The sequence below is a fragment of the Mus musculus genome, chromosome 2 (assembly GCF_000001635.26).
Source record: "Mus musculus strain C57BL/6J chromosome 2, GRCm38.p6 C57BL/6J".
Taxonomy (NCBI): domain Eukaryota; kingdom Metazoa; phylum Chordata; class Mammalia; order Rodentia; family Muridae; genus Mus; species Mus musculus.
Window position 1 is genome coordinate 156,416,225 of NC_000068.7, and position 27,257 is coordinate 156,443,481.

Genomic DNA, 27,257 nt, shown 5'->3' on the forward strand with positions numbered 1-27,257 from the left:
TATTACCATGTGCTACACAGCTCTTTGTAAACACATACTGTCAACCCCTCATATTGGGTGGGTGGGGGTGGGGGGTCTACACCTACTGAGAACCACTGCCCTGGAGGATGTCAGTATTAGTATGTCCCTTCTCTTACCCCTCTGAAGGGTGAGGATACATTCTTTGTCGTGGGTGCCCTCTGCCCCTCATGCAATGTTCCCAGAGTATTGGGGGTGGGGTGGGGGAATGAGGTAAATAGGGAACACACGCTGTAACTGGAGCATTCTCTTCAGGATGACAACACTTGGCCTATTTCCCACCTCTCTAAACTGAGCTTAGCACCTTGTGCTTAGGTGGCTCTGACAGGTCAGTGCCACCTGACTCACCATGTGAGCCTCCAGCACTGTCACCACCAGGCCCTGGATTGGGGTGTCTGATGTGGGAGAAGAAAGACACAAATAACTTCCAACCTTCTAGAAGTCTTTCCTCTCCCCCAGGAAGAACACCGGAAGTCCTTCCCTTAGGTGGGCTGGACAGTTTCCTCCTAGGAGGAAGAGGGGTCCTCGGAAGTGCAGAATCAAGAGCTGGGAAGAGGTATGTCCCCTCACGGCCCCTTGGAAGCTTAATTAACTAGTCCGAGTGGCTGAACTGAACCTCTGGGCATCTGTTTTTCCTGCTGAGAACTAGCAATAGCAGTGGTCTTGTTCTTCTCCTTAGTTACTTTCAAAACACACAGTAAAGTGCTGGGTGTCTTCAGGAAGACACAAGAACCTGTGCTGGAACCTCCCCGATAGACCAAATGGCTGCAGGAAGATTTGGAATTTCTACAAGCCACGCCACAGTGTCCTCGTCTATAAAATGGAGATGATAATTAGAGCTATCTCCCAGGATGAGAAAATTATGGAGATGCCTAGCATGTACCAAGGCTTCAATAATGTTGGTTATTTCCAAACAGGATAATGATGCTGGTTATATAAGGGAAAAACCCAGGATTCATTGGTGAAAGGTGGTGGACCAGCCTGGGGTGCAGTTCAGTGGTAGATTGTGTGCTTTGAAGGAGCAAGACCCAGGGGTTCAATCCCCAGAAATGAAAGGAAAACAGAGCATCAGACTCAAATGTCTTAGAACTGGTAGATTCTTTCAGCCAAGTGTGGGGTGTGGTTCAAAGGAATGAGGAAGCTGTCCAGGAGGTGACAGGGCACACAGCACAATTTGCCTTTAAAGACCTGGGGGGAAGGGCAATGTTCGCTGACCATTCCAAAAGTTCAGGGGCCCTTGTTCCTCATCTCAATAGACTTGTCAGCTCCTCTTCTCTTCTCTGGACTCCCCATTAAGTCACCAAAATCCTATTGCTGCTTCTTTGAAATAATGATAACAACAGTAAGTAAGGAGACCACTGTTATTTTGAAAGTTGTACAAGTTTTCTCTTATACACTATCCCAGGAACCTTCCATTCTGTCTCCCATTCAAAGGAGCCAAAGTTAGGAGAGGCCTGGAGATCACTCTGCATGCCACACATGGAAATACTGAACTCTGAAAGAAGGCACTCACCACAGGCAAACCATAAACTAATGGCAGAGGCAGGATTAGAACCCAGGGGTCCTACTCTAGCCCAGGTCTCCTTTCAAGTCCTTGGGTTCCTAGTCCCAATTTCTTGGACCACTGCAGTCTTCCAACTGATCGCACCTGACTCTGATCTCTCCTTATGAACTTGTTCCAGTGTGACAGTGTCCCCATCAGAATGTGTAGCTCCTGTAGAGGTGAGTCCTGTGATGGATCCAGTTGTGGTCTATCCAGGGCAGCACAGACCACACCACATGATGGTCTAGCAGCATGGCCTTGATCTTGACTTTTCCCTCCTATTAGGACTGGCTTGCTGTCACCTTGAGGGGTTGTCATCTGGTTCCTGATTGTGCCTCTCACTGAAGATATGGTCTCTCCTTGAGTAGTTATTGACAGGAAGTTGGTCAAAGTGACCAGTCTGATTTGGGGCAACTCCAAACATTAGAGAAGGTTTTTGCTTATTTGTTTTTCTTTTCTCTCTTCTCACTGCTGGAGAATGGAACTGAAGGCTTCCCTCCACGCAAGACAAGTGTTCTACCCACTGAGCTACACCCCCAGCTCTAGAGAGTTCTTTATGGACTCATTCTCCTGAAGGTCTACCCAACTGGAGTTAAATGTAATTCCTTCAAATTCATTCTACCATAGAATCTATAATCATGTTTCATATGAGCCAGGTCTTGGGTGGACTAGGGGCTGAGGGGAACCAGCAGATCTGTTCCACGTGGATCCTTCAGAGGAGACCTAAGGGTTCACGCACACAGATGATGTTGTCTTGCTTAGTAGACATAAATACAGTAATAGGGAACAGATCACATTTCCTTTTTGGGTGACAGCCTGCAGATGGCTGGAGACAGCCACCACACCCTTCTCCAGACCACTTACACATGTCACGTGATGCTCAAGTCCTCAGCATTCTGGTCCCCTCCTTCAGATATGCTTCAGTGTGAGTGTCTCTCTCAGACGTGGGGTCTAGAGTTGAGTCCTGTGGTCCAGCTGGGATCTCTCTAGGGCAACCGGAGAAGCTGCTTGCAGCTCTAGTTTTGGTTGACAGAATGTATTCACCCTCTTGCCACACCACATTGCATTATTGAGCTCAAGGTCAAGTAAAAATCTTGAATCTATTTTCATGGAAACTGCTCTTAATCTAGATTCTTCTAGACCACGTTTTGAGCATGATGATATCAAGGAGACACTCACTCTTGTTACCAGCCCCCCACGTGACTGTTAACTGTAAAGAACATAAAATTAGGTGTGAAGTTTCTCAGTGCACCGGTCACATCCTAACTGCGCAGTAGCCACAGGTAGCCGGTGGCTGCAGACAGTAGGATCATAGAAATTTCTCGCCGGATCATACCTTACACTTATTCTGCACGGCAGCTCCTTCTGTAAGTTCCAGCTCAGTCTTCAAGCCTGTCGAGATCTTCTGGAAACTTATTCTGGTTTCCACAGTGTTCTCTCTGCCCCTCTGTCTCTCGCTGTCTCTTCCTCTCTGTCTCTATCTCCTCCTGACAGCAGCAGATCTGATTAGCAGTTCAGATTTCCTCCGCTTCATCTAAAACCAGTGATAACAGTCCCTCGCCCCAGAGCAGAGGGCATCGGAGCCATGCCCATGCCATGAGATAGTTGTTTAACAAATTAGGTCTCCGAATCAGGGTCTGTGCTTGGTATCAGGAAACTACATGGAGACAGAAAACACCCATAAACAGAATCCTGTCATGGTGGGTGCTGACTGGAGTAGGTCAATTACTGCCACCTCACATTCAGGGCTGGCCTGATGGCTAAATATGGGAGTTCAAAATCAACGTCCAGGATCCTGCCTCTGCCCCTTTCCAAGCTCCTTAGTGACTTTGTGCTCACGGCTACCGTCTGTTGCAACTGTACAGATGAAATGAGACATGGAAGTATTTCTTCCATGCAGTGGAGCGGCTGAGTGAGCACTGCTGAGTCCTGTCTTAGGTAGGGCCTTGGTTTCCTTAGTTTTGTCCTCTCAGTTTATCAATGTCCCTGGAGGTCCAAACCAGGCCTCCCCTTCTGGATTTATCTATTCAGCTGTTTGATTCCAATCTGCTCTTAGCATCCTGTAGCAGAGTGGTGGGGGTGGGGAGGAGGAGATGGGACCGCAGTGAAGAACCAGAATTACTGGCCTAGCCTTTGATTCTGTGCTACCTGGGGCAGACTCAGGTGGATCCCAGCTACCACTTAAGATAAGGTAAGGTCACAAGAGGTGAAGGTGTTTACATTTTGGAGTCATTTGCCTAGGTTGTTACCCATGCAGAGGCCTCTAATAAAACCCGGTAAGTTCTTACATTTACTTCTTCCTTTTCTTCCCTTCAAAGTCTAACAAAGGAGGCTTGGTATTCCTGGCCTTCTGAGGTCTGGCCCTTGCTCTGGGAACCCAAGCTCAGTTTCTTCAGCTAACCCCATAGACGCCCTACCTTCTATGGATACTATTCTAGGTTCACTGTTTTCGTTACTTTGTCCTTTTCCTATGCTTAGCTTTACGTGTGTGTTCAAAGCAGTACCTTCCGGCAGGAGCCTGTAAGGTCCAGGGCGGATATAATCATAATTCAGAGAAACGCTTGACTTTGGGCATGCTTGGGCCTGTGGGTCCCCAGGGTCTTGGGACCAGGGGCTCGGCCCTTGCTTCCAAAGAGTGCCAAAGGACTGCCACCTCAGACTGGTTGGAAAGAGCTGCGTGGTCCTCCACAGCTCCGCAGCTTAGGCCGCCCGAACAATAGGAGGGAGGCTGAAGGGTAGTGGGCGTCGGCCAGGTCCCTGCTGGAGGGAGTGGAGGCCAGTGGTGCTGCTGGTCCCCCAGGTTAGCCCAGGCTACCGGCCTGAACGCCAAGCTCTCAGTCAAAGGCGAGGTGAAGCAGACTTGGTGCCGGTGGCGACTCTCTAGGAGGTGGAGTAAGGCCGAGCCCACGGGGCTGGGACCTGGAGGGAGAGGAGGCTCCGTGGAGAGTCTCGTCTTCGTGGTCCCGCTGCTCGCCTCGGCCTCTGAGCTCTGCCTAGGCTCTGGTGGGCGTCTGTCCCACGTGGGGGAAGCCAGCGGCGCGGGCTCGCGGGGCGCACACCCCTCCGAGTTCCCCTCCCTGGGATCGGACGCGCCTGCTCCTGGGCAGCTCGGCTCTTGGGGCCAGTGGGTCGCGCTCGCTACTCGCACACCCTTCGGACGCTGCCTGGCCCGGATCGCCGCCGCCTCCTCCCAGGGAGCTGGCGGGGCGGGGCAGAGGGGGAGAGGGGGTGTGCGGAGCGGGCGGGGAGGGGGCTGAGCGCCGTGGGAGGGAGCGAACGAGCGAGCGAGCGAGAGAGCGAGCGGGGCATTTCTGCGCAGCTCCGGAGCGTCTTGGAGCCTGCCTGGGCGGCCACTGGACGAAGGGACTCAGAGACAGACAGACAGACGGCTCCCGGAAGCCGCGCCGCCGCCGCCAGGTTAGCAGGGCGCGGAGACCGAGCAGGCTGTTGCTACGTCCCGAGCTCGCGTGCTGGAGGACGTGCGTGGCCGAAGCTACGATTCGTGTCTTTGCGGGTACGTGTCGGGGTCCACATCTCCGGGTGTGCGTTTAATGTGAACGCGCGTGTGTCTGTGGGTCGGTGCAAGTGGTGTGTACGTGCGTGTGCATCTGAGTAAGGGGCTGGGTGGTGTACTAATCTGGTAAGGGTCTGTGTGCCCTGGTTTGCTTATCCGGAGATGTGCCTAGAGAGGGTGTGTCCCAATGTGTAACAGTGTGTACATCTGGATGAGGCAGTGTGCCTATGCTGATGATGGCTTCGCTTGTGGCTGAAGCCTATGGCGGGTGTATGTGAGTGTTCGTGTGTGTGTGTTTCGCTGTGTGCACGCCAGTGTGACTCCCCGTGTGTGTGCGCGTGTGAGGGCGGGTGTGCACCCGCGTAGCCCCTGTGTGCGTGTGCTCGGCTTTGTCTCCGCACTGCCGGGAGGAAGGGGGTGGGGGCGGCAGCCGAGGCGCTGGCGTCGCCCGGAGCCCGGCACTGGCCGAGGAAGTGGGTAGCAGCAGCGGCGGGGGCGTCTTAGCTGAGTGGAGACTCCCTGCTGGCAGGTGGGCAGCCACACCCGGGGTACGGGAGAGCCCTACTGCCAGTGGAGCCTGGCTCCCAGCTGAGCTGAAGCAGAGGGCGTGGCCTGCTCAAATCCCGGGTGTGTGTTTGTGAGGGGTGGGGTGGGGGATTAGGTGTGAAGAGGGTGTGTCTGTGCGCAGGCATGGGTGTGGGTAGAAGCAACAGAGGCCCCTCAGCGGGGTTCTGTGATATGTTTCCTTGCTGTGTAACGACCATCACCCTGGCCAGCTACAGCCCAGCCTGGTTAGGTACCCTCCACCCTCACCCTGGACACTGTTCGGAAGGGCAGCAGCCTAGGTACCCTACAAAGACTAGTAAAACTGATCACTATCTTAAATGGCCAGCGCCCCACTCCAAGGAATCCCCTCTCAGAAGGTCTTCATACTTTGAGAGAGATGTGTTTCTGTATCTCTTCCCCCATGTTTTGGGCACTGCATGCATGTCTAGTCTGGGTGAGTGTGTGCATTCTCCCTGTATATTTCTTGTGCATTTAGGTGCATTTGTACATTTTACTGATGAAGAATAAACAAAATATCTCTGGATGTATATGTGCATTTGTTTTGATAAGTTCTGGTATATCTGGTTTGTTTTTTTTTTTTATGAGTGTGTAAGCTGTTTGTGTATTGGCGAGCCAGGATGGGGACAGTAAGAGAAGTGCCATTTTGCTGCTAACTGGAACAGAATAGAAAGCCCCCTATATTTGAAAAACAAGATTACAGGGAAGTTTGCGGATTTAGTCACTGTCTGCCGGGTTCAGATACTGGTACTGAAATGTAGGTAGACTAGGTTTGACAAGGATCTAGAGAGGCTGAGAATCTTACAGAGGGAAGGAAGGAGGACGTGCAAGCCCAGCCTTCCTTCTCCTGGCTCTTCTCTCTAACTTCACTCCTTGCTGGTTGGCTTGTGTACAAGGATAAGGGTGCGGGCTTTGGAGTGGAGAGGGAGAGTGCAGGGAGTGTAAACGGGAGTGGACAGTGCAGGAGTGGGAGGGGCGCCCCCCAAGGCAGATTTCTGCAACTCCCCAGCTGCTTTTCTGGCAGAGGCCGCCGAGGCAGGGGAAGCTGGGATTCTTATCTCTCTCCCTGAATACACACCTCAAGAGAGCCGCTGCCCTGGCAGCTCACTGGCGCTGAAATCTGGTGGTGGTGGGTGTCTCCTTTTGTGTTTATTTTTATTAAGCTGCTTTTCTCGTCAAGACCCTGACCTTCCCATGCCTCAGTTTCTCTGTTTAGGCGGCTAGGAAGCTCAGTGTCGTGTCTTTGAGGCAGGTTGGACTTTGGCTCAAAGCTCTAGACCTGTCTTATTACCAAGATTTAGGAATTCACTGTTCTTTAAAAAATGTTATATTTGATATGCATGTGACCATCAGAGAATAACTTGTAAGAGTCAGGGATTGAACTCAGGACATCGGGCTTGGTAGGAAATGGCTTTACCCAATGAGACATCTTGCTAGCCAGGAATTCAGACTTCTTGCCCCCAGAGATCCTGGCCATACCTCCCTACCTTCCTCAATAGCACCCAGACCACCAGTTCTCAGTGTGGTCCATCTTACCATCTGCAGCAAGGTTACCGGTTTACTAGAAATGCAAATTTGGAGCCTTCTGGTAGACATACACAATGCAAAAATCTGGAGATGGGGTTTAGCAATCTATGTTTTAACAAATGCAAATTATTTTGACCTGTTCTACAACCCTCTAGAGAAGCCAGGAAGTGCTAGATTGAAACAAGAGGATATCCCTTCTTTTTTGCAACCTGCCATACATGTCCCTGAAGTAGCCCCAAAGCCTACCTTATTTGGTAGGGGTTCTGGCTTCAAGCCCCAGGTCTTTCTTGTGGTCTTAGACAGATAACTCCTTTGCTGACCAAAGCAAACTCTTACCCCGTAGCTTCTTCTCTAAGCTCATTTTCCTCAACCCTTACCTTGATTGACAAGAAGGCAGGTACAATCCAGTCCTTGCCCACTTGACTTTGGAATTTGTGCCTGCAGGCCCCTCCGTTTAGCACCTCATCCCCTGCTTCCTCAGACTTTCACATGACTGTGTCTTTTGGGGGAGGGGGCAGGGCTTTGCCAACATCCTAGGTTAGGCAAGTATTTCCCTTCATCCATCCCTAGAGCTCCGGTCTCTCCTAGGGCTTGTAAGCGTGTGGAATTAGACTTGAACTTGTGAGTTGCTTGATTGTCTCCCTCATCTAGGCTGTGAATGCCATCTGGGCAGGGATTGCTTGTTCATCATCCTGGTATCCAGCAGCAGCGTTTCTGCCTTCTGATTTGTGTTCCATAAGCCTGTCACATGAATTAATGTCTCAAGTAGGAGACAAGTGGCTGGAGAGATGGCTCCAAGATTAAGAGCACTGGCTGCTCTTCCAGAGGACCCAGGTTCGGTTCCCAGCACCCACACAGCACCTCACAACTGTCTGTGACTCACAGCTGTCTGTAACTCCTGTTCCAGGGGATCTGACTCCCTCACACATGCAGGCAAAGCACCATGTACATTTTTTTTAAGTAAACACATTTAAGATAGGACATGATGCTAAGTGCTGTCCTTTCTCAAGTGTCTCCTCAAGCTTTGATGGTGTACCAATCCAAGCAGGACATGGATTGGTTTAGGCAGGCCATCTTTTACACTCCTGCATCTCCTGGCTGTAGACTTGGCTCTCACTGTGTGCCCTCAGCTGTGATGTCTCTGCCTGGGGAAAGCAGGGGAAAGCTCTTAGGAGACATAGCCTCTCTTGTGACCTCCTAGGGCCCTATGCATCTGTGCAGAGAACAAGTGAGGAATCTAAAGTTTTGGGGTGTGGCTGCACACCTCACTTTCCTCCTTTGCATGTTTCTTCTTCTGTCAAGTGGAGGTGTTGGGGTGAAGGCTCTCACTGCAGTAGTCTCTCCTGGCCCAGTGAGAATTTAGTCCAAGACTCCCTAGGGGAATTCTAGATGTGAAGAGTGCTAATCATATACCTACCATGTATATTTCATACTGAGTTGAGAACTTGCATCTTTTCACTTAGAGAGCTTTGTGGCTTTTCTGGTTACATCTACATTGCTCATGCATCAGGGACACTACTGTGTACAGTAAGGGTTGGATACATGCGTGGGGATTCCAGTGCAACAGTCGGGTCTGATAACTGTGGTGGCTATTGACTGACTAAATGGTAGGTAGCAGATACAGGGCAGACACACTGGACAAGCAGTGATTCAAGTCTTAAGCAGATCAGAGCAGGGAAAAAGATGGCTTCACCATGCTACCCAGAACAGTCTACAACTTAAAATGTAGGGATTGTGTTTTTCTGGAATTTTACATTACATATTTCCAAACCATAGTTGATAACTGAATCAGAAGAGGAGGGACTCTTATGGTGCCGGAGCCATTCGGGCGTTGCCATATACTAGCTGAGAAAGTGACTCCACCTCTTCCCGTGTCATATCTCTGTACCTGTAAAATGAACCGATATGCGTCTCGGCTTCACGGGGTTGATTTGAGAGTTAAATGAGACTCCACATATGGAGCACTCCGCACAATGTGGGCACAGAGTAAACATTTGGTAAATGTTAGCTGTTGTTACTCTCGTGGCTACTGCACAGTTTCGTTCAGCCGGCTTGAATTCCTTTGTGTTGGGCTCTGGGCCTATGGAAAGAGAAATGAGTCCTGCAAGGGTCACAGCCTGGGGATGGCAATAGATTCGTAAGGATGCCTTAGCACGGGGATGGTGGGCAAGGTGGGGATGGCTGCTCAGGGAGGAAGGGCTTTATGGTGAAGGAAAAGATGGTGGTCTAAGTAAAAGCTGGAGAGTGTAGAGGCAGAGTGAGTGGCTACAGAGTAGCAAGAGGCAGAGAGGCTCCACATCTGTGGAGGAGCTTGACCCAGTCTTGCAGGAGGCCAGGGAAGAGAATTAAACCAGACTAGGAAAGATTACATTTGCATTTCAAAAACCGCTCTCCAGGTGGTGGGAGCTGCTGACTTAAGGTAGAAAGGGAGGGTTGTGGAATGAGACAGGGGTAGGGTTGGGCCTGATAAACCCAGTGAGAGTCATCAGCTGTGTGTGTGTGTGTGTGTGTGTGTGTGTGTGTGTGTGTGTGTGTGTGTCCAGAAGTCAAGCGGCCCAGAGAGTGGACTGGCCTCTCATGGGCTTTAAGACCCTCTTAACACTACAGATGCTTGGTGAGGGGTCTATAACGGAGAGCTCTAGATTCTGGGTTACCTTCCTAAAGTGTGTTTGTTGCTTTCCTTCCTGAGGCCACAGTGCAGGGAGCTCATAGTCACAGACCTATATATACTCTCTTAGTTCTGGAAGCCTGACATCCATTATCAGCCAGGTGGTACCTTCTGCCTCCGGAAGTCTGCTCCCTGGTCCCTTCTGGCTTCTGGAGGACAGCAGTGGTGGCCTTGACTGTCTACCTGGTCTGCTCCTATCACCAATGTGACTTTCTCCCTCTGTTATCATGTGACTTCCTCCCTGCCTGTCTTTGTGGTTCCTTTCTTTTAAGGTTTAGGACCTGCCTTAATCTTCTGTGTTCTCATTTTAATTTAACTAATCACATCTGCCAAGACCCTATTTCCAAATAAGGTCATATTCTGAGGTTCTACTGAGCCGAGCTGGGAAAGGGGTGGGTGTCACTACTCAGCCTACAGGAGACAGGGAAGAACCTCGGTCTTAGAGTCCTTAAGCCCAGCTCCAAAGTTAGGCTCAACGGAGTGGCCATGAGCCTTAGGTTGGGTCAGTTACACTTTCTGTCTTAGTTCTTTCCTCTATGAAACAGTGACAGCAGTACAGCTAACTCTGATGTTACGTTCATAGAGGTGGTACACGGTCCTCAATTACTATCCACTCTGGACTTTCCCGCACTGAGTAGCTTACATTTTACCTTGCTCCATTTCCAGATGTGAAGAATTATCTTCTGGAGTCTAGAATTGGTCTAGAATCTAGACCACTCTTGCCAGATTCCAAATCCCAGGAGATAATGAGAAAGCTCTTTGTGAATTGCTTAAGGGTTTGTTGCTGTGATTTTTAATTATAACCTTCATCAGCATAATAACCCTTGGCCATTGCCACATCCGCTGCACCTCATCAGAGCCCAGCCCACTCCTCTCCCAGGGAAGGCCTCTCCTTCTCCCTTAAGTAGAGGCTGTGCATGAAGTATTATTATCAGGCTCAGAACTGTGGAAGCCACGGACGTGAATCCTGTTGCTGACTATTTTTTGTTAACGAAAATCCTGTTTTCATTAGCCTGGGAAGGGAAATTTAGACTACAGATGTGACATCCCAAAGCTACCCGCTGCAATTGAAATAACTTATCTGAAGCTCCTGAACCATGCGTTTTCCCCATTGCAGCCTCCATTCCAGAAGCTGGAGTTGAGGGCACATAGGTGCCTGAGGAGGGCTTTCCCTTGCTGGAGGTGAGGCTCCAGCTAGGAAGCCTCGAGGTCTGTCGAGATGGCCCAGTGATAAGAGCCTTTGTCGGACTTGCAGGGTACCCAGGTTCCGTTCCCAGCACCCACTTGGAGACATATCTGTAACTCCCGTTCCAAGGGATTCAACACCCCCTCTAGCTTCATGGACCACTGGGCACACACATGGTATGCATAGATACATGCAGGCATGCACTCATACACGTAAACATTTAAACAGAAAAGAAAGAGGCCCTTGGGGGCTGAGTGAGTACGCAGTAGCTGTATGACCGACCTGGTAGGGTTTTGTTACCAGCCTGGTGGTAACATTCTATATACTGCAGTGGAAGGGGAGAAGACTACCGTGGGAAGCAGTGTGGGAACCAGCCCCTGGAGGCACCTAAGGCTCCAATACCCCACTAACAGGCCAGTGTTTCACTGCAGGCCAGGTCCTTGGAGGGCTCAGGAGAGGGGTCAAGGGGAGGGAGCTTATCCTAGTTTGGCAGTTTCCAGTAAATCATCTTTCCCCCAAGCTGGGGCACCCACTCCACCTCCCTTCCTCCTCTGGGTTTTCTCTCATCTCTGCCTCTCTATCTCCCTCTCTGCCTTCTCCCGAGATTATAGGTCTAAAGATAAAGTCTGCAAAGCCACTTCAGGTGACTGCTTTGGGGCTACCTAGAATTAGAAAGCCTGGGGTTGTCACAGGCTCGCTGCGGTGACTTAGTAATCTCCGCTGTCACTTATCAGCTTCTGCTCTGCACCAGGTGCTGTGCTAAGCACTTCCAGGGACTTCTGTCTCTTAATCCTTGCCACTACCCAGGGACACAGACTACAATCCCTGTCACATCACAGGAGGCTAAATAACAGGCCCAGGGCCTACCCAGTGCTCAGCCAGCAAGAGGCACAGCTGGGGTTTAAGTCCTGATCAGGCCAAAGCCCACAGGTACTTTTGAGTCTTTCTTGGGGCCCATGAGAACATTGAGGGCCACAGATGTTGCATATGTTTGTTGAGATTCTAAGAGCAAATCTTTCATTCTGTGAATAGAGACGTCAAGCCAATGCTTTGCAGCAGTGTTAGTGGCTTTGGGCCCCAGCGCTGGCCACACCTGACACCTTGTTCTAGGCAGCTGCCTGCCCATCTTTGGGAGAGATATGACATCAGAGGGAGGTGACAGGACAGGTATGAAGGTCCTTTGGTTTAATTTTAACTTATCTATTTATTTTTGAGACAGTGTCTCATTATGTGGCCTTGGCTGTCCTGGACCTTGCTATATAGCCCGGCCTCAGACTCACAGAGATCCTCCTGCCTCTGCCTCCTGAGTGCTAGAATTAAAAGGATGTGCCACCACACCTGGCTTCCTCAGCTCTTTTCCTAGTTATCTCCCCACTATCTCCCTTAACTTCTCATAGTGGATGGTGAGTCTTCCTGTTAAAGCAACTCATTGTCTGCAAATCAGTTAGTTGCCCGCAGAAGAGGTATGGGGACTTAATTTAAGGATTCCCTGGCTGGTTTAAAGATGGTTGGCGCTCTGGAGGAAGGGAATGGGGAAGTAGAGGCCAGAGCCAGGAGCCCCAGGGTCCCCTTTACTAGAAGGGAGAAGGCAGAGTACTGTGGCAGAGCAGTGAGAACTGCCTCTCCTTCCGTGTCCAGCTCCGGGGTCCAGACTCCCCCACAGTCATCTGTTGACCTCAGGGCAGAACGTTAGATACTGGGCAGCTATGGTCTTATGCTGGATACCCATCCCCACTCTTGCCCATTGACTATCAGCTGAGTAGCCCAGGCTAGCTTAGCCACCACCTACCTGCTTGCCTGAGACCTTGACTAAGGAGTTTTACAATGTCTAGCTACAGAGGCCTCTCCACAGGCAAAGGGGCAGACATGGACAATGAGAAATCGTTTATTTAAGGGACTCACATCAGAGATAGCTGTAAACTTGTGAAGTAGCAGGCATACAGAGACTGTGCACTGTCCCCAGGAGACCCATGGGAATTCTCTAAGTCTTTATGTCACCCGTGAAAGTTTATGGTTGCCTCTTCAGTGTTGTTTGTTTGTTTTTGTTTTCTGAGACAAGGTTTCTCTGGGTAGCCCTGGCTATCCTGGAACTCACTCTGTGGACCAGGTTGGCTTCGAACTCAGAGAGCCACCTGCCTCTGTCTCCCAAGCACTGGGATTAAAGGTATATGCCACTACAACCTGGCTTAATTGTTTGTTTTCAAGACAGTATCTCAATCTTAGCCCAGGCTGACCTGGAACTTGCGGCATTCTCCTGCCTCAGCCTCCCAACTGCTAGGATAACAGGTTGTGAGGCTCTGTGCTTAAGCTTCAGGATTTTTGTGGAGTTAGAATTAAGGTCTAGAGAAGGGTCAACAGGGAGCTACCAGCGGGGCCAGGCAGAGAGATGGTTTCCGTCTAGTGTCTTGGTACACTGCTGGCCAGGCTTGCTATGAAGGCGACAAGTGACTGTGAACCAGTCCCTTTCTCTGTCTGAACCTCAGTTTTCCCATGTAAGGTGGGGGCTGAGCAGGATAAAATAGCAAGGCTTCGTGCAGCTTTGATCTGTGGCTCTGGAAGTCATGTGTCATGCTGCCCAGTCTTACGTCTCTACTCTTCTCCTTTTTGGGCCTCTTTGTCACCTGCCCTGACCTGTCCTCAGCATCTCTGTCTCCTGAGAATGGACAGAAAGCCAGGATCCAGGTTTCTCCTGTCCCCTCCCACGTGTCAAACCACATGCCTGGGCGGGCAGGTCCCCACTCAGTCTCCCGGACTACGCCCACTCGCCAGAAGTGCAGCAGGTGCCTGTGGGTCTGGGCAAGTTCAAGGTGGTTTCTCTACAGGGGTTCTCTGGGTACCTGGACTATTGCCAAGTGGAGGGGGAGCAGAACTCCTTTCCGGAGGCTCTCGGGGCATGCCCGGTACTCACCTGTGTTCTTCTTTGCCCTTGTTTCTCCGTTCCTTCCTGCCAAGACTGTCAGCTGTGCCTGTCAAAATCCCGTATGTCTTTTTCAGGGCTCTGCTTCCATGCCAGCCTCTGGCCCACAAAGCCTCACAGGCCGCCCTCCACTTCACAGTGAGCTTTTCTTTATGTCCTCTACAATTCTGCTGGGTCTTAGTTTTATCTGAGAGGTGTCAGGTCTCTTTTACTACCAAGGAGTCTCCTGTCTCATTCTTTGCTCCCTAGACCTCCCTGCACAGGGCTGTTTACAGAACTGGTGCTTAATCCAGACCTAGAAGTTTTATTGGTAGAGAGCTGCCTGCAGCCTTGAGCTGGGCCAGTTTCTTTGGAACCCATGTGGCCCACATCAGTCACGGGCTGGCCAGGACGTCTCACATCGCTCCTCCTTCTTTATTTGTGGGTTGGAGAGAGGCCAAGCAGGACAGTAGCTAAGAACTTAAATTTCACTCCCAATGCTTTCGTTTGTGGGCTGTGTGGCTTTGGACAAATCACTTCCACTCTCTGCATCTCAGTTTTCTCAGGTTAAAACAAAGGGAGAAACCCTGCCTCGAAAAAACAAAAACAAAAACCAAACCAAACCAAATAAACAAAACAAAACAAAAACCAAAGAGATCAGGCTGGATGTGGGAGTAGGTACACACCTGTAATTCCAGCACTTGTTTGATTGAGGCAGGAGGATTGTGCATTTGAAGCCAACATGGACTATATTGAAATCCCATCTCAACCTACCACACCCCCTACACACCCCCCAAAAACCCAACAAGCCAAATAAAACCAATCAGAAGAAGTAGAACTGGGGGCATGGAGACACAGCTGACGCTCTGTGTACAGTGCCTGGAAAGCAAGGCAGAGAGTAACTGCCCAGGACACGGGCAGACTCCATGATTTTTTTGTTGTTTTTTGTTTTTTTGTTTTTCAAGACTGGGTTTCTCTGTGTAGCCCTGGCTGTCCTGGAACTCACTTTGTAGACCAGGCTGGCCTTGAACTCAGAAATCCACCTGCCTCTGCCTCCCAAGTGCTGGGATTAAAGGCGTGCGCCACCATGCCCGGCTAGACTCCATGATTTTTAAATTAGTGACTATTTATTGCCTTTACTGTTTGAGCAAATAAAGGATTTTCTCATGGCTAGTGTGAAAGAGATTGATGTTTTTACAGAAGATCTGAGGTCTTTGGAGGTCTTCTGTCATGTAGGGGCCACGAGACTCTAGCACAAGGAGCTGGCATCTAACAGAGATGTGACCGAGTGAGCAGAACAGTGGGTTGTAGGGAACAGACACGCCGCTAGACTGGAAGGGCATGAGGTAGTGCAACAGGAGTCTGGATGCAGGTACTTCCTGTGCAGTGGGGGTGGGGATGGGGGTGGGGGGAGGTGGGGGGAGGTGTGGTTACATGTTTATATGCAGGAAGGAACAGAGTGGAAACTTACAGCCCCAGTCTCCATAGGTGTGTGTGGGGGAGGGGGCTCTGGAGGAGGGGGAGTGGCAAGCCTCATTTTGCCAAGAATAAGGCTTTGTAGGACTGATGGCTCTCGATGCCTCTGCTGAGAGCAGGAGGAGCGGGAGGGGGCTCGGGAAGCAGGGCTGGGAGGGAGGTGTAGTTGGGTAGCAAGGAGCCAGGGAAGGTTGCTTAGTAGAAGTGGCTGTCGATATTTAGTTCCTCTCTAAGGTGGTAAGAACGGAGGTGGTCTTCAGTTCTAGGCCTTTGCAGAGCTGCCTGTGGACAAGTCAGGATTTGAACCCCTGTTCTGTCTGAATTTAAAGCAGAAAACGACCCCAGAAATGTCAGGATCTCCAAAGACCAGGAACCAGCAGGAAAAAAAGGTCTACTCTCCTAACCCCCATTAGACAGATGGGAAACAGAGGCCCGCAGCTGAGAGCCTTGTGGGAAATGGACCCTGAGCCTGTGGTGGGATTGGGTCTAGGTCTGTGTTGGGGGTTGGGAGAAGGGTGAAGTGGGTGCCAGAAACCCAAGGAGAATTGGACCGGAGATCCAGCATCAGGTTGGGAGCCATCTGTTGCCAGGGGTATGGGATCCAGGTGAGTGGGATGTGTGGGCTGGAGCCTCCACCATTCTGGGCCTTCCTCCCGGAAAAGGAGATAGGGCTGGTTAGGTGGGAGTTGAAGGCATGTTGAGATGTGGGGGAAGTCAAGGGGTGGGCCTTAGGAGAGGAGGCTGTTGCCAAGCAGCCAGAGATGTAGAAAATAGCAGAGCCACTGGCAAGCTCTGCCGGAGGCTTGGCCCTGTCCAGCCTGGTACATGGTGGGATCTCACCTCTTACAAGGAGTCAGAACTCCCAAGGTCATGATTGGAAACCTAGATCTGGAGTGGCCATCAGGGCTGAAGATTTCAAAGCCATGTTCTTGGCATGTCCTCCGTGGGCGCTGTCCTAAGATTTATGCTGTCCAAAGGGTCAAGGGATACCCAGCCCAAGATAGTATTCCTTACCGCTTCTGCCAGTCAGCCCACCCGGCAGGGTCAGTTTTATTCCACTTGACTTCTACTTTTTATTTGCTTATTAAAAATATTTATCGATTGCCTCTGACTTCGTGGAGGGAGCCACTCTGGCAGGGACAGCCCCTCTTCTCAGCCGTCTGACCTCAGCTGCCAGTCTTCCTCCAAGTCCTCTTAGCTCCAGGTTGGATTTTTTGCTGGATTTACCTTCTGCTGAGCTGAAAACCGGAGTTAATTGTTAAACCTAATGGCGGCTGAGTTTCACCCCTCTGGGCTGGCTGGAGGGGGCTGTGCTGGCCTCGGTCTCCAGGAGAGGGGTGGAGCCACCCAGGTTTTTCTGGCCTGTGCCTGCTACCTCTTCCCTACTGTGAGGTCTGTTTCTGGGGCTCCTTCCTTCCCAGGGACAGCCTGCCACTTGGACCTTTTTCCCCCTGCCTCCAGCAGAGGTGACCTTGGAGGTAAGTATGAATCCTGGCCCGGGTCCAAGGACTTCTGCCTGAGTGCTCTTGGGAAGGCTGGGAGATCTGAGGGTTCCTAGCCCAGGGGAGCCACCCAGAATGCCGGAAGTCAGTGTACTGAGCTGGCTTCGTTGAGTAGAGACCAGGAAGAGGTCAGAGTAGCTTCTACCCTCTGTACTCTACAGAGAGCCCACTGAAGGCAGCCATGGAGTGAGCCTCTCTCCTGCTTGACTCCCCCTTTAGCCTCCTTACCTGGTTTCTTGTTCCAGGCCCTTCCTTGCCCTCACACTGGAAGAGCAGGCCTCCTTGAGACTAGGGCAAAGGCTTACTTCTTCCCTAGAAGCAGAGCCTGGGGCAGGTCCCAGACAAATGTTAGGTACAACGCAGCTCATACTGCTAGGTCATCAGGCCCTGTCAAAGCTGGTGACCACTCTCTGAGCCACACTGTCAGCCCTCTATCCCTCTGGTCCCTCTGTCACCAAAGATCACTATGATAGACCCCCAGGGGAGGATATTAATACCGGGCTCAGCAGGGGTTGGGAAATGTGTAGACACTATTCTATTCTGGCACAGCTGGGCCTCTGAGGCTTAGCTCTGGGCCAGAGCCAAGGAGGCTGCTGCTGCCTTGCACCCCAGGACCTGCTGTAGACGGAGGGCCTACAACTGGAAGTGTAGTCGCAAGTGGCTACTGAGCATTCCAAATGTGGCTAGGGAGGCCAAGGAACTGAATTTTAAATTCTGTTAACTCTTTCATTTTATTTACCAGGTAGACATTTAAACCAACACTCTATTCAGTTGTAGACAGACACCAGTGAAGATTGGGGAAGTTAGATTTGTGAGTGTAGTTTTTCAATTTTTTAAAAGCTAAATATTCGAAAGCACACACTAGATTTAGAAGACTTAGCATGAAAAAGAATAAAAGATAAGCCGGGCAGTGGTGGTGCATGCCTTTAATCCCAGCACTTGGGAGACAGAGGCAGGCAGATTTCTGAGTTTGAAGCCAGCCTGGTCTACAGAGTGAGTTCCAGGACAACCAGGGCTACACAGAGAAACCCTGTCTGGAAAACCCCCCCCCCAAAAAAAAAAAAACAAAACCTAAATAGTATATATTGATTATCTTTTGAAATTTACTTATCAGGCTCAAGGGATTATATAAATGATTTTCATCCATTCCTTTATCCTTTCTTAAAATGTGTATAATTATTATTATTTTTTATATTTCATGTTAAGATTACACTGTATTTTTTAAGTGTCTCTAGTCTTGGGTTTCCATTGCTGTGATAAAAACCACCATGACCAAAGAAACTTGGGGAGGAGAGGGTTTATTTGGCTTCCACTTCCATATCACTGTTCATCGTCAAAGGAAGTCAGGACAGGAACTGAAACAGGGCAGGAACCTGGAGGCAGGAGCTGATGCAGAGGCCATGGAGAAGGGCCACTTACTGGCTTGCTCCTTTTGGCAAGCTCAGCCTGCTTTCTTATTTGGCCAGGATGAATTATAGAGCCCTGGGATGGACCCACCCACAATGGCCCTGCTTTCCCTCCCCAGTCACTAATTAAGGAAATGCCCTACAGGCTTGCCTGTAACTGATCTCATGGAGGCATTGTCTTTGTTGAGGTTCCCTCTTTTCTGATAACTCTACCTGGTGTCAAGTTGACTAAAACTCCCAGCCCATCTCTCTGTCCTCCTGCCTCAGGCTCCCCAGTGGCTTCTATAGCAAGCACCTGTGCCCACCTTACATGGTATTTCTTCTGGACAATGTTGGGTTTTTTTTCATTAATTAATTGATTAATTAATTTACATTCCAGTCAGAACTTCCCTTCCCCCTTCTCCCAGTCCCTGCCTCTCACCTTCCCTCCCCCAACTCCACTCCCTTTCTCAGCAGAGAAGGGGAGGCCTCCCGTGGATATCAGCCAGCCTTGGCATTTCAGGTTGCAGTAGGACTAGGCCACTCAACTCCTATTGATGCTGGACAAGACAGCCCAGTTAGGGGAAAGGGATCCAAAGGCAGGCAACAGAGTCGGAGACAGCTCCTGCTCCTCCTGTCAGGAGAGAGCAACATGAAGATAAATCTGCCTATCTGTTACATATGTGTAGGGGGCCTGTGGACAATGTTGTTAGAGCCAGGGTTGAACTGGGCATGTTCTAATAACAATCTAAGGCACTAGTTTGAGGAGATTTGGGGAGACAGAGCAGGCCTGATCTTCCTTACCTCACCCCCCAACCCTGGAGGAATGCTTTTCTGAAGGATGTCACCCTGGAGAATCCCATAGCTAGCCTCCAGGGTAACGATGCTTCTCATTTTGGCCATGCCACCTGTGTTGTGTGACATTGGGTACTTAACTCTGATGAAGCATAGTCTGTCATCTGTCACTGAGACTGGAGAAATGACCCCAGGATTCATCTAACATACTTGGCACACCTGATTCAGATCTGCAGTGGCTGCTGTTGCCACCGATTGGGAGGGTGTCGCTACTACCACCACATCCACTGCTTGTACCATTTGTCTGGCTGAGGAATGGACCAGAGAGAAGCCATAGAAGCTGGGATAGGAGTTGGCGATGCTTTGTGTGATATCTCAATGAATGGTTTACCTTTAGGGGACCTCTTTGGAGTTCCCTTTGCCTTTTCATGGCAGTGATCAGGCAAAGATAAACCCCCATTTTGCAGATGAGGAAGTTGAGGCCTTCCCAAGGAAGATTTCCAAGCAAAATAGACAAAAGCACCAGTGCAGGACTTCCTGTCCTTGTTGTCATGGTGTTGGGGCCAGTGTCTCTTTCCTTTAGGTAGTTATAGGATACAGGAGCAGGTAAGGAATGGTATTATTAGTCTCCTGTAACAGAAAAAGGTTATCTTGGTTTTCTTTCTATTGTGATGATAAAAACCATGACCAAAAGCAAACTGGGGAGGGAAGGGTGCACTTGGCTTATACAAGCCAGGTCATAGTCCATCCCTGAGTAAATCTCATCAGAAACTTCAAGGCAGGAACTGAAGGAGAAACCATGGAGGTCGCTGCTTACTGGTTTGCTCAGCCTGCTTTCTTATACAACCCAGGACCACCTGTCCACATCAACCATTAAGCAAGAAAATGCCCCACAGACTTGCCTACAGGCCAATCTGATGGAGACAGTTCCTTAACTGACATTCCCTCTTCCAAAATGACCCTAGCTTGTATCACGTTGACAAAAAGCCAACCAGCAGCATAGTTTCTCTTTATGTTTGTTATTGGTGTATGTGTGTGTGTGTGTGTGTGTATATCTATATCTACATCTATATCTATATATGTATGTATATATATATGTATGTATATATGTATATATATATGCAAATATCCACGTGCATGTTTGTGTGCTTGCACATATTTAGAGGCTAGAGGATAGTCTATAGTGGTGTTCCTAGGTAGTGTGGTCCCCTCTCTCTCGGTCTCCCTTCACACCCCACAACCAGAATCTCATTACCTTGGCTGTCCTGGACCATGTTTTGTAGAATGGGCTGGTCTTGAATTTGCAGTGATCTTCCTGCCTTTGCTTCTGGAATGTTGTGGCTACAGGCTTACATCCTCTCTTCAGGCTCTGAGAGAGACCTGACACTGTCTAGTGTAGCTGTGGCCATTCTGGGGCTGGAGACACAGAGGAGGAAGGGAGCAGGGAGAGGAGGGTGGAGGTGTGGGAAGACCAGGTTGGGATCAAAGCAAGATGGTGGCCAGTTGGTGCTTCTGTTTATTTAGATCCAGCCCTCTGCTCACCCCTGGCAGGACTGTGGCCTTCTCTCTTGTCTAATCCCCAGAGAGGGCAGCTAAGAAAGAGGCTTTTGTTCTGCCGGAGACTTCTGCTTTCTTCTTAAGGTAGTTAGTTGCTCATGCGGGTGCTCTGGGGCTTATGTGCATGGGGGTGCTCTGGGGCGCATGCAGCACACACAGCCACAGCTGCCTGATGTCATTCTTCCCTGAACCCAGAGCTTCTCTGTAACCAAGTACTTTCTGGATAGCGTAGGAGACCACAGGCTTTCTCAACCAGGAGGTCTGCTCAAATCCCGCCCCTGAAGTTCATTTTCCCTGGAACCTTAGGCAGGTCATTTGGAATTTTTTAGCCTTACTTCCTTTATCCAAAAAGCAGCAATAAAATATTGTACAGACAACCTAGTAGTTAAGAGCCTGGGTCTGGGCCTGGAGAGATAGCTCAGCAGTTAAGAGCACTGATTCTATTCTAGAGGACCAGGGTTCAATTCCCAGCATCCACCCACATGGCAGTTCACAGCTGTCTGTAACTCTAGGATCTGACCTCCCGACACACACACACACACACACACACACACACACACACACACACACACACATACATGCAGGCAAAACACCAGTGCACATTAAATATATATATATATATATATATTTAAAAAAGAACCTAAGTCCAAACTCTGTGTTGTGGGACACACCTTTAGTCTTAATATTGGGGAGGCAGAGGCAGGTGGATCTCTGTGAGTTTAAGGGCAGCCTGGTCTACACAGTGAGTGTTAGGTTAGCTAGGGCTACATACTGAGACCCTATCTCAGAAAGAGGACGCAGAGGAAGAGGAGTTCCCTCTCTGGACCTCAGGCTGCTCATGTGTTCGTGTGCTGTGGAAGCTGGTTCATGAGTGTGGGCTCTCTAATCTAGAGAAGACAAGCGGTGTAGTGTCAGCTTCCAGAACCAGCAGAGGATTAGAGGAGGTGGTCCTATGGAGAGGCCCATCTGTCAGAGAGGATGGGATTCTAGATTCGGAAGGGAAGTGAGTTGCCAAGGCCACAGAGCTCCAGAGCCCACATTCATAAACCACTCACTGTACGTTCCCCTCCCGTTCACCCGCTTGCTATGTTCCTTATGACGGAAACAGGAGACTTCCACAGGCGTTGAGTGCGTGAGCCCAAGGACGCATCTTTCCTTCTAGCTACACTGTCCATTGTTGCCAGGCCGAACTGGCGGTGGAGCTCAAAGGAAAAGGGCTTAAAACATGGTGAAGGAGTTGTACCAGAACAGAGTTCCGATGTTAGAAAGGCCCCTAGAGATGCCTAAGCCTAAACACGTTTATGTCACAGGTGGGGAAACTGAGGCAGAATAGTCAGGTGGAGTCAGTGATGGCCGTGCTCTTCCTAGGTGCTGGAAAGCTAGGACTGATGTGAAGGGAAACCCCGAGGAGCGGCGCCTCACTGCCCCTCCTCCACCTCCACCCAGTGCCCTGAGAAGTCTGTGTCTCTTCAGGCTATCCACTTTGCTGCCTGTGTGGCTGCTCCAGCCTAGGCTCTTTCTCCCGCATTAACTCTTGACTTCTTTGCTGTCTCTTCTCCAGCCCGTGTGTTCCCATCGCCCTCAGAATGAAGGCTCATCCTCACCTTAGCCTCCACAGCCCTGCAGGATCCCTACCTGGTCTCTGACTCTGTGTTTGCTTTCTTTGATTTCCCAGGTTCCTGTGCCAGCCCCTCATGCTGAAGGGGCTTACCTTCTCTTCTCATTCCAGGTGCCTGGCTGAGGACGTCCTCCCCAGGGAGCCGGTGTGCCGAGGAGGGGTGAGTACACCGCAGGCTGTCTCCTGCTTCAGCTGAGGCTGGGACTGCAGGTTCTAGATTGTTCTGTTACTGCTGGGGCAGCATGGGGGTTTGTCTAGGCCTCAGGGTTGTGCTAAAGCTGACAGTGCTGAGGCTGTCCCTGTGGAAGAGGTGCTGCCTGAGCTACAGCAGACTGGAAGCCGGATCTAGTGACATCTGCATCTGCAGGCTCTGCATCTTGCTTTCTTTGGCTCAGCAGCTCCTGGGTGTAGATTGGACTAAGTCAGAGGGGGTCCTGCTGAGCTTCATCACTGAGCACAGTGGAGTTTCATGTTCTGTTGGTCCTAGAATTGCACATCCATTGTCCAGGCAGGGATCAGGGAACCCAGCGTCAGGACGAATGAGATTTGTTCAACTTTCTGGAAGGAAAATTATTTTTCTTTCTTTTTACTTTTCTTCCTTTTTATTTTACTTTTCTTTCTTTCTCTTTTTACCTCTCTCTCTCTCTTTCTTTTTTCTTCTTTTGTTTTTTTCAAGACAGGGTTTCTCTGTGTAGCCCTAGCTGTCCTGGAACTCACTCTGTAGACCAGGCTGGCCCCGAACTCAGAAATCCGCCTGCCTCTGCCTCCCAAGTGGTGGGATTAAATGCGTGCGCCACCACCGCCCGTCACTTTTCTTTCTTTCCTTTTTACATTTCTTTCCTTTCCTTTCCTTTTCTTTTTTTTTTTTTTTTTTTTTGGGTTTTCGAGACAGGGTTTCTCTGTATAGCCCCGGCTGTCCTGGAACTCACTCTGTAGACCAGGCTGGCCTCGAACTCAAGAGATCCACCTGCCTCTGCCTCCCGAGTGCTGGGATTAAAGGCGTGCGCCACCACACCCGGCTCCTTTTCTTTTTTAAAGACAGGTTTTTAAGGGAAATAATCATTGGAAATAAACCTCAAAGAATCTCAACAGACACAATAACTAAGTGGGTTGTAGCCCCTATTGAAGTTGAGGGAAGGCAGAGACTGTAGTTGGCTAACTCTTCAGTCCCGACAATACCACAGAGCTTTCTTTGGTTTTGGTTTGACACTTTGAAAACCGCTGGCTGAGTTAGGCACAGGGACACATGCCTCTAATCCTAGCACTAAGAATACCAAGGGGATATCCCAGGCCAATGTAGGTTACACAACCAGGCCCTGGTTCACAACAGCAAGATAAGACAAGACAAATAAACAAACAGGAAAGAGAAAACAAAAAATACTACTGGTTCACAGCAGGGTAAGGTTACAGAAAGGGCAAAAGCCAGTGACCAACATTGATTGGGAAATTGCAAAGTCATAGTGGGGTTGTTAGTTAAACAGGCCTGCCAGGGCTGTAACGTTACCCTAGAATCTTCTGGTTTAGTTTTGGATAGATGTGGGGTACCTCTGTGTATGTGTGTGTGTGTGTGTGTGTGTGTGTGTGTGTGTGTGTGTGAGAGAGAGAGAGAGAGAGAGCATGCACATGTGCACATGTGCGGTCAGGGGCTGTGGGGGAGGGGCTGGCCGTGGTGTTGAGCCCGGCTGGCCCAGGTAGAATGAATGGCTAACAGAGCTGGCGTGTGTTATCCCTGAGTAGTGGGGGCAGGGGTGGCTTTAACTCCATGTAAGAGGAGCGATTTGGCTCCTTCCTGCCAGCACTCGGGCCCCACGGAGATATCTGGGCAGGAAGCACTGGGAACAAGGAATTCTCTGTCCACAGCCAGCGAGCAGCCAGGACAGGGAGGTGGTTTAGGAGTCCTCCCCGGAGGGGGTCTGCCCAGCAGTTCCCTGACATTTGGGCAAGCTCCTGTGTGCATGGGGAGGTGGGGGCACAGTAAGGGGAGGCAGAGATCTCTGCTCAAGCATTTATTCCTCACGTTCAAGCCTTCCCAGGGGCAGGCTCAGAAGCAAGCAGCTCTGCAGGGCTCAGGGTGGAGAAAGAAGAGACCATAGGTATCAGTCGCCATTAGTTTACTGAGGGAGCAGGGAACATGAGAGGGATTGTTACAGGTCGCCTGCCTCAGTGGAGGCCACAGGCCCACAAGAAAGTATCTTACTCTGAGGCTGTGGCCCCGTCACTTTCTTCCTCTGGGTCTCTGCTCCACAATGCTTAGAGTGTGGATAAGCGCATCAGACCGCCTGAAGTTGTTCCCAGACGGACAGGCTGGACCCAGATACACAGGAACGATTTCCACAATGGAGGTTGCAGGCCTGCTCTTGGTTGACCGGGGACAGATCATAGGCCAGAAGGATGAAGAATCAGGCTAACTCGCCATAAACTCACTGAGGCTGTCCTGTACCTCAGTTTAGTTGTCCAAACATAAAGAATGGACTGTTTTTCTTCTAGGGTCTGTCAAGAGAAAGACTCTTTAAAAAAAATTATTTATTTATTTTATGTATATGTACACTGTATCTGTCTTCACACACACCAGAAGAGGGCATTGGATCCCATTACAGATGGTTGTGAGCCACCATATGATGCTGGGAATTGAACTCAGGACCTCTGGAAGAGCAGTCAGTGTGCTCTTAACTGCTGAGCCATCTCTCCAGCCCAAGAGAAAGGCTCTTCATTGGTCTCATCCTTGTAAGACAGGGATATTCTGAATTGTTCAGGTACCTGCCCATGTGTCTACTGGAGGGGTGACACTGCCTCCAGACCAAGGTGATGGTGACTGCTGGACAGGCACCCCTGGAAAACAATAGGTTTTTTTTTTTTTTTTTTGATTCCTGGTTATAGAAAAATGAACAGTTCATAGTCTCGAAGGGGGGGGGCAAAAGTGCCCCTCTTTTGTGTTGGTCATAGAAATGCCAACAGTAATAACAGCAGCTTAATGACTAAATTGCCCTCTGCATGTAACCCTGAGCTAGCCACTCTCCTTTCCCAGCTTTACTTCCTATAGCAAATGATGTAACGATGGCATCTCCTCTACTCATCTGTTGGAATAATTAAATGAGGGACCATGTCCAGCAGAAATCCTTGAAGAACGCAGGGTCTGGTCAGTAATGCAGCCTTAGTTATAGAGAGCAGCTTTCAGGCCCCTGCTTGGCGTGCATTAGCCTCACGACAGTCCTTTGGGACGCACTATCATCAAACCCCTGTACAGGAGCAGAGACAGAGTTGCAGCTAAGTCCATGCACTGGGATTCAGGCCCATGCAGCCTGGCTTCAGAGCCCACACTTAGAGCTATCTTCCTGTCACCACGCACCTGCTTACACGCTACCAATGGCACTGTTCGTGACCTGCGGAGGCAACCCAGGCCCAGGCCCATGGTCTGTCACCACGCAAATCTGTCTGTCCAGCAATTTCAGAAGTGAAGAAAAACCACCCATGAACCTGTCTAAAAGGTCTCCAGAGCCAAAGCTGTTTCTTTTGCTTTCTTTAAGGCCCCTAACCTTATCACATACTATCTCACCAAACTATACCAGCCCGTCAGTAGAGGAGGTGCTGTTACTGCCCCGTTTGCCAGAAGTGAGGCACAGAGAGGGAAGAGGGGCTGACTCAAGGTCACAGGGCCGAGAAACCACAAAGCTGTTCAGTTCCTATCAGCTGGGTTTCAGAGCCTTTGCGGAAAACAACTGTCATCCCCGTGTCCTCCAGAGCGAGATGAAGGTGTGCAGCTGTCACTGTGTCACAGTGTGCAAATTGCCATTGAGAGGGTCAGACAAAGCACAATGGGAATTCAGAGGAGAGATCAGGGAAGTGGGGGACAGTGGGGGGGGCAGAGAGGGGAGCCTTGGATCCAGATGAAGGGAGCTAGGATCTGAATGTTTGATTCAGAAGTCTCTCCGTAAGAAGGGGGACGCCTGAGCGGTGACAGGTAAGGGAGAAGCAGAGGTCATTAGGTTTCCCCGGGACTGGAGAGCTGCAGGCAGAAGTGGTGGCCAGCTGTGTTTTCCCCTTCCTCCAGATATGGGGAGGCCAGTCCCATCTGGATGGTGGATCCTCGGGACATGCTCACTAGAAGGCATTAGAATCAGCCTTCCTTTCATTCTGCCTTGTGGGGGAGGATGGAGGAAAAGTATCCGCCTTTGGTCTGTTACCCAGGGTTCCGAACTCTGAGAGCCAGGGTGGCTTCTGGTAGCCTTGCTGGGGAGAGGGCTCCCTTCCCTCACTCTGACAGTCACACTTGCTGAGTGACTGAGAGCGTGGTGGGCCACTGCTGTCCCATCTTAAAGACGAGGATGCTGAAGTTCAAAGGCAAATGATGATACATCTTTGTCACACGGAAGGTGTCCATGTCGTTGTCTTCTGAAAAGGGACAGACTTAGGGGAGACTCAGTTAGGACGCCTGCCCTTTTCGCTCCTGCCTTTGCCACTTCATCGTCCTCCTTACTTCGGCTGCCTCCCCTGCTCCCCAGACTTGCTCCCATGCAGTTGTAGGTCACCCCTTGACTTACTGCCTGAGTGTCACCCGAGGGGGGCTGTTTGGGGAGGGCCCTGGGCCTGAGGACTGTTCCCCCAGATAAGGCTCAGATACCCAGCATTCCTCCTGTGACTTCATGTCTCTGTAGTCCTTGTTTTCTCCCGTGCTTCTCTGGCTCACATGAGGACCAGAACAGAGGTACCTCAGGCTTTCCACAAGTGGGTTTTCAGTCCTTTATAGCTCTCTCCCCCTCTTCCTCTTATCCCCTTTCTCTGAAGTTCCTCCATGATCCTCAAGTAAGAATGGGAAGGGAAGTATTTTGTTTTGCTTTGTTTGTTTTGGGGTTTTTTTTGGGGGGGGGCAGGGTTTTGCGGATAGCCTAGTCTGTCCTAGTCATAAAGTTCAGGATGGCTTTGAACCTCTGACCCTCCCCTGCATACCTTTTGAGTGCTGGAATTTTAGGCATGCAATGTCACCCCTGGTGAATGTAGTGCTGGGGATTGA

The 27,257-nt window shown here is 50.3% G+C and overlaps 1 protein-coding gene across 18 annotated transcripts in view; it reads left to right on the forward strand.

Moving 5' to 3' along the window:
* Positions 1 to 1,370: 1,370 nt before the first annotated feature.
* Positions 1,371 to 27,257, forward strand: part of Epb41l1 (erythrocyte membrane protein band 4.1 like 1) — a 125,620-nt gene continuing 99,733 nt past the window's right edge. For 7 of the 18 annotated variants that reach the window (XM_006498711.4, XM_030247282.1, XM_011239275.3 and 4 more), the window contains exons 1-2: positions 1,371 to 5,075; positions 22,361 to 22,409. The gene's annotated coding sequence lies outside the window, so the exon portion shown is untranslated. Of the gene's footprint in view, positions 5,076 to 16,748; positions 16,871 to 22,306; positions 22,410 to 27,257 lie in introns of those variants that run through there. The other 11 variants (NM_001291120.1, NM_001291121.1, NM_001291122.1 and 8 more) reach the window with 7 other exon arrangements.